Here is a 14,903-nt window from a genome sequence, read left to right as displayed (position 1 = left end):
ATCTGCTGTCAATGGTAAGTATCTACCTAAACGACATTGTATTCTTACATTTACTTATTATATCTTATCACTCTAGGAATTCTCTCAGAAGTTCACTTAGCTTTCTTCTTCTTCTTTTCTCTTCAGGTTTTGCTGCTTCGCCACTTGAATCGAAGACTTGAACAACGAAGCGCTGTCAGGATGTCGGTAAATTTCTTTCCGCTCGGAATTTCCGAATGACTCCTTTCTCTCACCTCAGGTAACTATTGTGATTCTATGACTAACTAACTTGGACGCTTGATAAACTCTCCTAAAACTCGAGCTCTAAGAGTATTTATACCTAAAACTACGGACGCTCTTAAATTCTATCTTCTCTGTGGAAACGCTTCAGTGAAGTGCGCAATACTTCAGGTGTGCGCGCGTCACATCAGCTCGCTCCAGAATCTTGTAATAAACTAGACCGCAGACCCCAGCACCTTAGCGGCCATCTTGGAGTTGCGAACTTGCCAGCAACTCGACCACCGACGCCTGGTTTTCAACCCTGAATGATCACTAGTGTGTAACCGTTTGCGAGTCTTTTTGGGACTGGAGCTAGGGATCCTGACAGTACCCCCCACCAAAGATGGTCCTCCCACCCTGGGTTTGGTTGGATAGCGTTGATAAAAAAGTCTTATTAGTCTAGGAGCATGCACATCTGAATCTAATTCCCAAGATCGCTCCTCTGGACCATAGCCTTTCCAATCAACCAGATAATACAGTCTTCCTCTGACTAGTTTTGAGTCTAAGATTTCTTTTACCTCAAACTCCACTCCTGTATCTAACTGAATTGGGTGCGGAATCGGTTTTTTTCTCAAATTTGGAACTACCTTCTTCAATAGGGAAACATGAAACACCGGGTGAATTTTTAATTTGGAGGGCAAAGTCAACTTATAGGTCACCGGATTAATCTGCTCTGCAATGGGGTAAGGACCGATGAACCGGGGCTGAAATTTTCGGTTCCCTTTTAGTCTTAGATTTTTGGTATTTAACCAGACTTCGTCTCCAATTTCTAAAGGAAGAGGTTCCTTTCTTTTCTTGTCTGCGTACTTCTTATACTTTTCCTTAGCCTGTTCTAGGTTTCTTGATGCTAATTCATGTACAGAATTTAAATGAACCACCAAGTCCTTGACTGCTGGGACTGAGAGCTCAACATCTTGTACTGCGGAATTGGGATGTCTTCCGTAATTTAAATAGAACGGTGAATACCCAGTGGACACATTCTTCGCGTTGTTGTGAGCAAATTCTGCTGTCCACAAGTAGTCAGGTCATTCTCCATCCTGTTTCAAGGAAAACAATCGTAAATATTGCTCCAATTCCTGGTTCACTCGTTCCGTCTGCCCATCCGTCTCCGGATGGAAACTGGTGGAAAAGCGAGTTTCTACTCCTAATCCTTTCATAAAAGCCCTCCAGAAATGTGAGACAAATTGAGTGCCCCGGTCCGATATTATGACCTTGGGTATCCCATGCAACCTTACAACCTGTGTGTTAAAATGACTTGCTAACTGTTTCGCTGTAGGAATTCCCTTTAGGGCCAAGAAATGTGTCATTTTCGTGTATGCATCTACTACTACCAAAATTGTGTTTATTCCATGGCATGATGGTAAATCTGTGATTAAATCTAAGGTGATTGTGTGCCAAGGATGAGGAGGATTGGGCAAAGGTTGCAACAGCCCCTGGGGAGCATGCCGTTCTGATTTTCCCTGAGCGCATATCTCACAGGTTTTCACATATTGTTCTATATCCTTATTCATCTGTGGCCACCAATATTTTCTTTTTATTAAATCTGCCGTCTTGAACTCTCCCTTGTGTCCTGCCAACAAATGATCGTGACATTCCTGTAAGGCTTGGTTCTGCAATGCTATTGTTGGCAAATACAAAGCACCTTCCTTGTAAGGCAGTTCATCTCGAACTTCTCTTCCATGCTCTTGCTGCGCCCAAGTCAGCATTTCTTCGGGGGTCAAAGCTTGGATCACCCTCTCCTTGAAGTTCAGAATGTCTGTGGCGCCAATAATTTTAGTATCTGGTATGATCGCTTGAGCACTAAGTGGGTTCTTTTCTTCTCCAGTTCCCATCCTGGACAAGGCGTCCGCCTTTCCATTTTGTGTACCAGGCCGATAAGTTATCACAAAGTCATAATCGGCAAAATAAAGTGACCAACGAAGTTGGCGAGGTGTCAAAGTTCTAGCAGACTTCAGGAATTTCAAATTGCGATGGTCTGTGTAAACTGTTACTACATGGTGAGCTCCCATTAGATAGTGTCTCCACTCCTTGAAAGCGTCTTTTATAGCCAACAGCTCTTTTTCCGTAATTGTATAGTTAATTTCGGCTGGCGTCAACTTCCTAGATCGATAGGCCACCGGGTGTAATTGGCCAGTTTTTTTATTCCTTTGAGAAAGCACTCCACCAACCGCAAAATCAGAGGCATCTGTCTCTACATAAAAGGGCTCCATCGGATCAGCATGTAGGAGGACAGGCGCAGTGGTGAACTCACTCTTTAGTTCCTCAAATGCTTGCTCTGCTTCTTCTGACCACTCGAATCGTACCCCCTTCTTCAGTAATCGCGTAAGAGGTAGGATTCGTCGAGAAAATTCTCCAATAAACCTCCGATAGAAGTTTGCAAATCCAATGAACGCTTGGACTTCTTTTACACTGGTGGGTGACTTCCATTCAAGTACAGCCTGAATCTTCCGTCTGTCCATATGGATTCCAGTTGGCGAGATCACAAAGCCCAGAAATTCCACCTGCGAAACTCCAAAGGCACATTTTTCCAACTTGACAAATAATCTGTTCTCTCGCAGTTTCTGTAGGACTCCTCGAACTTGTGTTTGATGCTCCTGCGTATCTACTGAGTAGATCAGTATGTCATCAATATACACGATTGCGCATTGATCAATGAATTCACTGAGTACGTCATTTATGAAATGCTGGAACGCTGCGGGAGCGTTACACAAACCATAGGGCATCACCTGGTACTCAAATAGCCCCAAACGTGTCCTGAATGCCGTCTTCCACTCATCACCCTCTCTAATTCGAATAAGGTGGTAAGCTCCCCTTAAATCCAACTTCGTAAATATCCGCGCCCCTTTAATCTGGTCCAATAAGACGGAGATAAGTGGAAGAGGATACCTGTTCTTTTTTGTGATGCGATTGATGGCTCTATAGTCGATACACGTCCTCAGCTCGCCCTGCTCTTTTTTAGGCACAAAAAACAGTGGTGAAGACACTGGGGATTGGGAAGGACGTATGAATCCATTTGCGAGGTACTTGTCGATATACTCTCTCAGGTGGTGATTCTCTCGTTCCGTTAATGCGTACACCCGACTGCAAGGCAAGTTTGCCCCTGGCTCTAGGTCTATCTTGCAGTCGTAGACACGATGAGGTGGCAGTTGTTCGGCTTCCTGCTCGTTGAAAACATCTTCGAAATCTTGATATTCCGGTGGTATTGATTGCGTATTGATTACGCACACTGACACTTCGGCTGAACATAAGGCGTGAGCCAGGTTCTGTTTACTCGTCTCCTTTAAAGTCCCAAAACAGTGTTCCTTACAATACGCTGAATTCATTTCAATTGTCCTATCATTCCAATTTATAGAGGGATTATGCTCCGTGAGCCATGGAAGCCCCAATATGAGTTGAAACTGAGGGGCATCGATTAGATTAAAGTGTATTGCTTCTTTATGCCCATTTTCTTGAATCAACTCTACCAATTCCGTATGACTGATTATAGGCCCTGAGGATAGATTGGTACCATCAATTGCTCTAACTGGTTCACCTTTTGCCTTGGCGATTGCTTGCAGTCCAATCTTAGCCGCGAACTTCAGATCACAGAAATTGCCTGTGGCTCCCGAGTCCACCATAACCGCTACTCCTTGCATTACTTCTTGACGGAATCGTATTGTCATGGATAAAATCAAATGCGGTGATGACGACTGTAACGTATTCGCCAACCGATGTTCCTGGGGAGTTGATTTCTGATTCGCATCCACCTGCACAACTCCTTCTACAGGTGGTGCTGCGAGTTTTCCTTCGGCTTAAATGACCACTTTGGCTTCTTTGGACAATTTCGCACAAAATGCCCACTAGAACCGCAGTACATACATAAGTTGCTGACTCGCCTTTTCTCTTTCTCTTCTTTAGTAAGCGCCCCCCGAATAGTTCCTATTTGCATAGGTTCTGGTCCTGAGAAGCCTTCTGCGCTCTTTCCAACTTCAGTCTTTGCTCTGTCGAAACGTGGAACGGTACTTCGATACTCTCGTCTTCTCTCTCCTCTTCGCTCCCCTTGCCTGAAATCCAACTCTAGAACCAGATCTATAAGGGCGGAGATTTCAGTTGGACGGTTGGGTATCTGAGCCAACCCATCTTTTAATTCGTCCCGCAGGCCTCGATAGAAAACTGCAGTCCGCTTGCTTTCCGGCCAGTCCGTTTCCGTTACAAGCTTGTTGAACTGAGCTAAGTAAGCCACTAAGTCTCTATTTCCCTGCTTCAGCTCCAATAGTTCATTATCTACTGCTTGAGAGATCCGCCTTCGGTCAAAGATTCTCAGGAATTCTCTTTTGAACTCGTCAAAATTCTGCAGCAATGGATCATCTCGTGAGATTATCGGCATCGACCATGCCGCAGCGTCACCACTCAAGTATGACAAAATGAAGGCCACCTTAGATTGCGCATCAGGAAAAATAGAAGGGTGACACATGAAATGAAGGGAGCATTGCGTAATAAACACCTGCGCCTTTTGTGGGTCCCCACTGAACCTCTCGGGTGCTGCCAAAGGTATTACTGGTGACAAGGAATGTATTACCTGTGTTGTTAGCTTATTTGTGTCTCTCATAGATGTGGTTGGACCCTCCCTTCCAGTAGTGTACGGTTGCCTAACTCTCTGTGCTAGTTCTGCCGTCTCTTTCCTTGAATTCATGACCTCCTGCCTTAAACTTTGATTCTCTTCTTTAACCGCTACCAATTCCTTTTGTATAGCCTCTAGGACCGACCCTAAGGTCTGTAAGTTTATTCCTTCAACCATTTCTTTTCTGTTCGGGTGCAAGATTTACGACGTGGGCACTTCACTCTGTCAGAGCTCACCTTCAGCTTCTCGCTGGTTCTGTAGTCTTGCACAGGAACAGAAGTTGCTTGCTTCCCAACTCCCACTACCAACCACTCAGCCCCAAAAGAATACTTGGCGCTAACTGATCAGCAAGGGGGAAGGGGGAAAGTGGATAAAATAATAAACAATAAGAGAGACTGGTTCTGGACCTTCAGATTTTTCTATCTGGAAACCTTCTTCCACCTTGGATCTGGCTAGCTGATGTCTCCCTAGAAAAACTAAGCACACAACAATTATTTGTTTTCCCTCCTCTACTCTATCCTACTTCTTGCTTCTACATTTTTCTTTGAAAAGCTACCTACCCGAGATCCTAGAACTCTGTGCCCCTCTCCTTGGCGCTATGCTGCCTTCTTCTCTCTCTGGTTCGAGTTGGTGTTCTTTCCTGTAATATATTTTATTGGTTATTATCTATTTTTTCCTTACTTCCTAATGTGTTCCCCTCCTACTCTTTAACCTACCAGATGTGAATTAACTGGGTTTTTCTCCTAATATGTCGTTGCTTCTTCCTTATGGTTTTATCTATTGTCTTTTAGGTTGTTTCTTTTCTTGTCTCTTTATTTGTTCTTGGTTCGGCTTCTCTCCACAGGAATTCTCAGTTCTAGTTCAATACTGGATTATTCTCCTCAGGTATTGCTTTTTATCTTTTCTTTTACTGTCTTTAATGTCTTATTAATGTCGTATCTCTTAGGACTTCTCGCAACCAATAATCATTTATCTTATTTTCTTACAGGTTACTGAGTCTTAAAATCTGCTGTCAATGGTAAGTATCTACCTAAACGACATTGTATTCTTACATTTACTTATTATATCTTATCACTCTAGGAATTCTCTCAGAAGTTCACTTAGCTTTCTTCTTCTTCTTTTCTCTTCAGGTTTTGCTGCTTCGCCACTTGACTCGAAGACTTGAACAACGAAGCGCTGTCAGGATGTCGGTAAATTTCTTTCCGCTCGGAATTTCCGAATGACTCCTTTCTCTCACCTCAGGTAACTATTGTGATTCTATGACTAACTAACTTGGACGCTTGATAAACTCTCCTAAAACTCGAGCTCTAAGAGTATTTATACCTAAAACTACGAACGCTCTTAAATTCTGTCTTCTCTGTGGAAACGCTTCAGTGAAGTGCGCAATACTTCAGGTGTGCGCGCGTCACATCAGCTCGCTCCAGAATCTTGTAATCAACTAGACCGCAGACCCCAGCACCTTAGCGGCCATCTTGGAGTTGCGAACTTGCCAGCAACTCGACCACTGACGCCTGGTTTTCAACCCTGAATGATCACTAGTGTGTAACCGTTTGCGAGTCTTTTTGGGACTGGAGCTAGGGATCCTGACATCGCGACACTCGCTGCCCAATATGGAACAATACTATCTTGCAGCGCAGCTCCAGTGAGTGGCGAAATGGCTGGACACACGCCCTCTGGATGACTCAGCGACTCGAGACCCGGGTCTCACCCACCCGCAGATGGTGGCACTGTTTCACCCTAACAGAAAGGGCAGACCGCCTGCCCAATTACTGATAGAGGTGGCTCATCACTGATTCCGTCACAGCCTGCGAATCACACGCCACATAACCACGTGTGCGCCATCTCCCCCCATACTTGGCACGCCCAGAGGGCACCAAGCAATCACCAGTGCGGAATTACCCCAATGGGAAGAAGCGGGTATCCTAACATTAGGGGACTTATATAGCGACGGACGTCTGCCATTTGACACCCTTGCAGAAGACATGTGCCTACCTCTGGGTCAGTTCTTATAACATGGGACAGGGGCACGCACGCTGCTAATGGCATGGTGCGATGTCACGCAGGAGCCGGCCACACACCTGACTGTACAATACCTGCATGAACTAGGTGCGGGTCGCCACTTAGTCAGATGGTTTGTGGAATCTTTGAGGATACACAGTGCCGCAGCTGGTATCTCTCTGCGCCCACTGGGACGCGGATTTGTGGCGTTCCAGTACAGAACGTGAGTGGGAGGGCATCCTTAAGAGCCCCACCCGGGTCCCCCGCAATACCAGATTCCGGCTCATACAGTACTATATAGTCCATAGGGCTTACTTGACCCCAGCCAAAATAAAGAAATACTTTAATCGTACTGATGCCAGCTGCCCACAATGTGGTGAAGCAGGTGGGGACTTACTACATATGCTATGGTCCTGTACATCCATACAATCATACTGAGGAGCGGTTACCAGAAGTTTAGCACAGTGCACAGAGCACACACTTGCCTGGTCGTGGGAATTATGGGTTATACAAAAGGTCAAGTAAACATAAAGTGACATCCCGCTACATAGATTTAGGGCTAATAGTAGCTAAGCGCTTACTCACGAGGTGATGGAAATCTCCGTAGCCTCCCCCGATACAGTCCTGGTTCCAATCGTTCCTTCGCTGGGTGCAGGCGGAGAGCAAAGCGCTGCGTCGGGAAGATGCAATAGGTATCCGAAAACAGCCGATAGCGGCGGTATGGGATGCAATCCTGGTGGACTTTCGCTATATATCGCAAAATCACCCCGAAGAAGTAGATAGCGCATCTATTTAGGCGGCAACTAGCACCTGGAGTGCCATGCGAAGAACACAAGGCACATTAATGCATAAGACATAGGCTCACCACTATGCAATGAGCGGCGAAACTGTGCCCCTCCTCAATAACATTTACTCAGGCCAGACATAACAGCCCACTACAAATACCTGTCATGCAGTGAAGACTCTGGCAAAGGCATCCACTTGAAGTAAAATAGAACTACGAGTGACTTGCACATGCGCATAGATCAGCACCACGGCAATATGTTACACATAGTTTAGAACGAGACGTCTCCATCATTACTTTGGTTTTGCGAGGACAGAGAAATGTGTTAACCACCCTGTTACACCAATGTTATGTTGTAAACAGTTTAAAGTTTCTTTTTTCCTTTTTACGGAAGCATACTGTGATGCATGATCGCCCAGTTTAATGACTGCTGGGAAAAAGTTGTATTGTTATGTAACTATTAAACTGATGCGTACCACAAAATGCAAAATAGATAAACACATTTAAACAAAAATAATCAATGAGGTAAGCTGCAAGCTGAATCAGGGCTTGGCTTCGGCTGGCTGTTTAACAGCAGGGTCCCAGTGCAATCATCAACGATGCTGGGAAAGCTCAGAGTGGACAAAGTCCAGAATCTGTGCACAGGAGGAACTCAATATTAATTTCCTTTGACTTGGCATTGGTCTCAGTGAAGTCCTCTATGTTCGGACTTAAAACTTTTCTGAAAGTCAAACTTCCTTCAGTGGGGCAAACCAGCAAGCGGAGTCTGACTGGCGATTCGATATTAACAGATGCGGCTTCAACAACAATACCGGTCGCTGTTAGTTCTCTAGACAGAAAGTCCCCCTTCTTGTAGTTTGGGGACAGGAGGAGTACACTCTAACAGCTGCCAATGGTCCAGTACCTGGTGGGGGGGCACCACTTGGGGTTTAGGACTCACTACAACAGAGGTCAACTGCAGGGTCCAGGGAAGGTCCTGTTAGAACTGGTTAGCTGGGCAGTTGCAAGGAGAGAGACCTCTGGAAGCTTGTTGTGTCCGTGTAGCTCAGACAGGATGCCAGCCAACTGACTACAGGAGTCACGTCTCGGGTCCTGGGTTCCAGATAATCAGGTTCAGTCTTCCTCCAGGTTCTTCAGACATCAGGACAGTCCTTCTTCTGATTTTTCACAGCTTCCGAAGTGTTCTGTTATATTGGGTCCACTTTTATCCCCAGTACCAGCAGTGGGTGGAGAGCAAGACTTTGTCCACTCCCAGAATCAGTTCTGATCAGATCATTCTCTCCCACTGGAATTGGTGCCACCCTGACTGGAGACAAAAGGGAAGCAGACCTAGGTATTAGCTTCATCTGCCAGTGACAAGGTAGGCAACCTTTGAAGCTTGGCAAGGGGATGGACACAGCCCCAAGGACCTCCTGTCAAGGTCCAGGAAGTAGCCCCCTCCCCACACCCAGAGCCCTTGTCCACTGTCTGGGAGCAATACACATCTCACCACAGGGGAACCATCAGTGGTCAGGTGACAGCTGAACACTGGTAGGAAGGCCTTTAGATGTTAGGCAGGAAAATAACTTTCTAAAAGTGTCATTTCAAAAATATCAATATGAAATCTGACTTGACCATTAAGCAGGATTGAAATTACTATTAAAATTAGTCCTTGAACCATTTTTTCCTAGTTATTTCCAAACTGAATGTATCACTTAATCAAGGTGATGATGTAAACCACTGTTAGCCTATGGGAGAGCCAGCCTTATGACAGTGAAAAACAACTTTGGACATTTTTCCCTGCAAGGGCATGTAAAAGATGAAATATACATATCTTACTTTTTAAATACCATGCATCGCTTCTGACTCGGAGACTAAGAAGCGGAAATTTCTAGCCCTGCCTACCACAGGCGACCACAGGAGAACGCTGCATGAGCTCAGATTGCAACGCCACCCCGCTATGCTGCTGGTGCTGAAAGCTGGGTTGTGTGTTGCTGTTTTAGACGTCTGGGCACCTGAGAACGCCAAAGCCACCAGCGCTATCAGCAGGACCACACCCAGGGACCCGGCGACACTTGGTGAGTGTGCCATAGAGGACCGGCGGAAGCAGTGAGCTGGGAGGCAGTGAGCAGGGAAGCAGTGGAGGGTCTGTGCTCGGGGCATCCATAGAGGCAGCGATGGCATACAGGCCCCTCGCAATGCAGTGTGCTCCAGACTGCCCTACCATCCACCCTCCACTCCCCCTTTGCACTCCTGCCATTGTGCCTTACAGGTCACTCTAGCAATTCCACACCCTTTAGGAGACTCACACAGGGGAAGCCCAAAGGACATCAGAGGACGCCCACCAATACAGCGGATAGAGGCAGGGGGGGTGCATACTGAAAGTGAACTGAAATGGTTAACTAGACTAGAGCACGATGGTCAGATGGCAGTGGTAGGTACAGCAGAGGGGTGCAGTGGGTTTAGGACTGAATAGCCTTGGGATAGCCCTGGGTTTGCGGAAGCAGCCCGACTGGGTCCAGTTGTGTCTTGTGGCCCAGGTGAGCTCTCCTACCCCAGCTGTGAAGCCCCCGCCCGGCACAAGCTGCAAATGTGTTCACGCATGCCAGTCCACACTTCACTAGCAGCCCAGTTAGACTATTACCACTGTTAACTCCAGAGCACGGTGCGATACTGGGGCAACCTGGAGGAGTCATCAGGAGAGAGTGTTCCACACTATCAATGGTGGATAATGGTGTGTAACTATCAGCCCGCTCATGACCCCCCCCCCCCCGTAATTCACTGGATGCCACTAAACAGAGTGGATGAGGCGGCGCGGAGGAAGGGACTCAAATGCACTTGAAACAACGGTCTGAGCCAGCGAGTATGTACAATAAAATTTGCCTCTGGGCAATTATACGGCGGATGGTAAGAAATATTTGCACCCGAGAGTACCCTGAGGTCAATGAGAAAAAGGGGCCATGCTCAATTCGCAGAAGACACAGAAATGAAGGACCTAAGTGAGGCAAAAATGCCCAAAAGAAAAGTCTTGCCTTGGAAAAGATCAATGTCCTTGTAGATGTCCCACTCACATCTACCACAGCTCCTCAAAGGTGACCCTTTGTGCTTCTCTCCTCAATATGTTAGGCACCCAGGGAGGGAAGGAGAACCACCAGAGGCGTGTATCCATGGAAAAAACACCTACTCTAAATGTGTCTCAATGGCTGATGAGCGAGTTTGTTTATAAAATACCTCTCCAAGCACCACACTCACCCGCTACATCGAGTTTATGATCTTCAGGCAACCTCTTTACAAACTCATATAGCGACGGCCAAGTGGCACTGCCTGCCACTGAGCAAAAGTCCCGTAGGTCGTATTCTTGCCCAGGGCTAAGCTGGGAGGATCAGTGCATCGAGCAGTCATCTCAACCTCACTGTCCTTCAGGCTATAAGAAGATGGCTTCACAGGGACAACCCTCTCACCAGCCCGGCTCTCAAAGATGCCTTGGAAGGTGAAGGCCCGCACAGCAAGCAAAGTATTCGACGGTGGTCATGCAAGTGTATGTGAGGGCAACCATCTCTTCAATTCATCTACAAATACAGGAACAGGAGTCTGCAAAAAGTGCATTAGTGGGGCAACCTACCCCATCTCCCCGTAGAAGATAAGATGGGAAAGTATAATGTCCAGGAACTGGGCAAGATATGGGACTGTTTTCTCTCTACAATTGAAGCCCAAATTGAAGAATCACTGGCTCAAACACATATATTTGTGAGAGAACACCCATGCTGGCCGGGTCCCCAACCTCATACAGACTCACGTGTCTCTTCTCATTGGCCCCTCCAGCCCCTCTTTGGCCACCATCTGCATTTCACAGGATGCGATTGCCAGGGCATTATTATGGCAATCTCAAAAGATGGAGCTGCAGGTAGACTTCATTCAATCCATAGCCATGAGCTTAGTAGACCTGGGGCTTAGAATAAGTGCGCTGGTAAACTTAATCGAACGATTGGGGTGAAAAAATCCTGTCCATGCACCCCCATAATTGAGAAACTAAGCACCTTGCCTGAAATGCCAGGGAATCTCGTGGAAAGCACCAAAAACAATGCACGCTGTCCTGGAACAAATATAAATGGTTCACTATCAAACAGAACACCTCTAGTCAAAACATCTTACAGTGGTAGTTGTACTTCATCGGCCAAGACAATAACGCCCCCCCCCCCCTGATTTGGTAAGGGTAGGTAATTCACTCACAATACCGTACACAAGCACAGGCAAATTCAGAACTACCATCCTCATCAATGAATACCTATCTATTGAGAAGAGCAAAAAAGAAACTGAAAAACAGTCCAAGAAACAGCGTATCTTAAAAAATATCTTAAAAAGTAGATCTCTGACCTTAGGAGCAACCAATGTTGCAGCTCATCCAGGGCTTGCACAGTTGTGCAAGAGGTCAATGGCACTCTGCCACCAAAAACTCATTTAAAGGGACCCGGTGATGACCCATCAACTATAACCGCCCCTGAGAAACAGACAGCGGACACAGGCACCAGTCCAGTCTCCTCTTACATTGATGCAAGAAATAGGCTGCTACTTAGTCAAGAGACCAGTGAAGCAACCCCAAACTCAGTCCCAATATGGCCCTTACTCACTGCAAGCTGATGCCAAAATGCTCTTCTGTCTAACTACCCTGGCCAGGCGGACTCCCAGTATGTCTCAACAGACAACCTGCGACTTGGACAAGTGCCCAGCGGGCTAATATCAAACCCAATTATAGCGGGGCCCCCGACCAACAATAGTAGATATTACCATGCTTAGCCACTCAATGGCCTTGTTCAGAATGGCACCATCATTAACCCCTTTCCCAACTATATGAGCCTCCTTCCAGCTGATTCCAGGTCTCCAGCAAGCAGCAATAATCAATGGTACAACAATTCTTCACAAAAAACACCTTTGATGCTGATAATTGCTAATCATAATGTGCCAAAAACACTGAAATCGTTTGTATTTGAAGACCTGTGCGAAGCTTGGAGGAGCTCATCATGGACCTTGCTACACAAGAAAGTTTGATGGTGGGGGATTTTAATATTATGGGCATGGGTAGCTCAAGCAACTGTGCCCCAAACTCCAAAGAACAGACCAAATGCATTACAGTGGGTTCCTCAACAGAGGTTGAAACAGCAAAACTTGTAAGAAGAATCAAATGGAAGCCAACAGACATCTCAATGGTGAGCATGTGGTTAGGACAGCTGACCTCTGAGGATAACATTCACCCCCAATGGGACATACCACATGATTGGGAAGTCTTACAAATAAGCTATGGGAATCCCTGCTAACCGTCGGAGGTGCAAGCGGTGATGACAAGGTCATTGTTTCAACTGGAAGATCGCGAAGGAGATCCCTGCACTCCCACAAGCTCAATCCTATCCCGAAAACCCAAGCAGCCATCATTAATTTGCCCAAACAGCACACAAAAAATCAACATAGGAAGAAAAAAAAGCCTTGGAACAAAAGGAGTGGGTAAAAAAATTACCAAATGCTGCAGGAAACAAACCAGGCCTGCTTTGGAAACTATATTAACAAGTTGAAATCCTCCAATAATACAAGGGGAAATGGAGTCACAGAGGGATCCTGAATGAGACACGTAAAAGAGTTATATACTGTTCAGACCTTTCTATCTGATAATGCTGGGAGATCACAGAATTGACAATAGATGACACTTAGGAACTGATCTCTCTGGCCCCGGTCTGTAAACTTACCAAGGCAATGAAAAACGATCCAGGTGCGGGCAGTGACGGTCTTCCAGCAAGTATATTTAAATGCGCCGTGGGGGACTGGACAAAGGTGTTAACCCCCCTTTTCAACTACGCCTTCCTCACTGCTCAAGTCCCAGATGCACAGAGGGGGGTTCATTTTATGCCCAATACATAAAAAGAGCACCCGGAAAATGCATCAAATAACCGCCAGATAGCACTTTTAGACCTAGGGCACAAAGCTTTAGCTAGCACACTGCTCAAATAGATAGAGGCCTGAGTCGCAGAAAATGACACGTGGCCTTTTTTCAGACTGGATTTTGAGCCGCTGCATTATCAATGGATAACATCACAACACTTGCACTCCTGAGCCATCTAGCAGTACAGAAAGGCCAGCCACCACTCTTCTGCTGCTTCATTGACTACAGTGCCACGTTTGACAGGGTAGATCGGCCAACACTGTGGAGAAAACTAAATGCCTGAGGCATCCCCTCGAAAATTCTAGGGGCAATTATTGCCCTGTACACAGGCATGTGGGTGCGAGTGAGAACAGGTCCTCATACTGCCACCTCTAAAATTACAACCCGCCCCAGCCTGAAGCAGGGCTGTGTTCTTGCCCACCTACTCTTTAATGTATACACAGTGGATTTGGGCAAAGCGTTGGAGGGGAGCTGCCTGGTACCTACAAAAATAGGCTCGTCCAAATGACACATTCTTCGATATGCAGATGATGTAGTGGTAATGGGCCATACCAAAGTCGGCAAACAGCGAGCCTCGAAGAGCCTTTATATATACAATGGTAAAAATCCAAATCATGATAAATCAGGACAAGACTAAGGTCCTGTTCTTTGGGCGCTTTAGAAACAAGAAACGCCTCATATGGGCAGCAAGATCATTAAATCAGTCAGGACATATAACTACCTGGGTGTCTGGTTCACAGAGACTTCCAAACCTACCGTCCACATAGCCTCCCTGAAAAAGAAAGGTGCTGCTATATTATATAGTATCAATGCCCTGAGCATGAAATTAAAAAGTGCCTCTGCAGCCCCTATCCTTAGGGTTATGAAGGCGACTCTCCTCCCTGCGCTGCACTATGGTCATCAGGCCCTTCCCGGGGCTCGCACTCCTAGCTTTGAACAAGCACAGTGTACAGGCTATAAGAAAATATTTCAACAGCCGCGTTACTTCCACAGGACAAGACTCCGATTGGAACTTGGGTTGCTGAGACAAGCTTTAGCCTGTGAGTCAGATATACTGGCAATTTACATCAGGGTCCTGAAAGCGCCAACCAACTTGCTTAAAGCTTGCCTGAAAGGTTTATTCGAGACCCTGAGCAATGAGAAAACAGGGAATGCCATCACCTCTTTCCAAATCAGAGAGCCAGCATTAAAATCATACAACATTTCCTACATGGCCTGGAAAAGGATAATTAATAGGTAATTGAAACTAATGTCAAACTACCAGGACACATCCTTCCTAAAGACCTCTGCTGTCCTGCCTCCCTAGAACAGCTTGGACTTGGTAGGGAAGCCACAACCATACTTATCAAAAGCCA

This window comes from Triturus cristatus, chromosome 2_1 (assembly GCF_964204655.1).
Source record: "Triturus cristatus chromosome 2_1, aTriCri1.1, whole genome shotgun sequence".
Taxonomy (NCBI): Eukaryota; Metazoa; Chordata; class Amphibia; order Caudata; family Salamandridae; genus Triturus; species Triturus cristatus.
Note: the sequence above shows the minus strand (reverse complement) of the source record.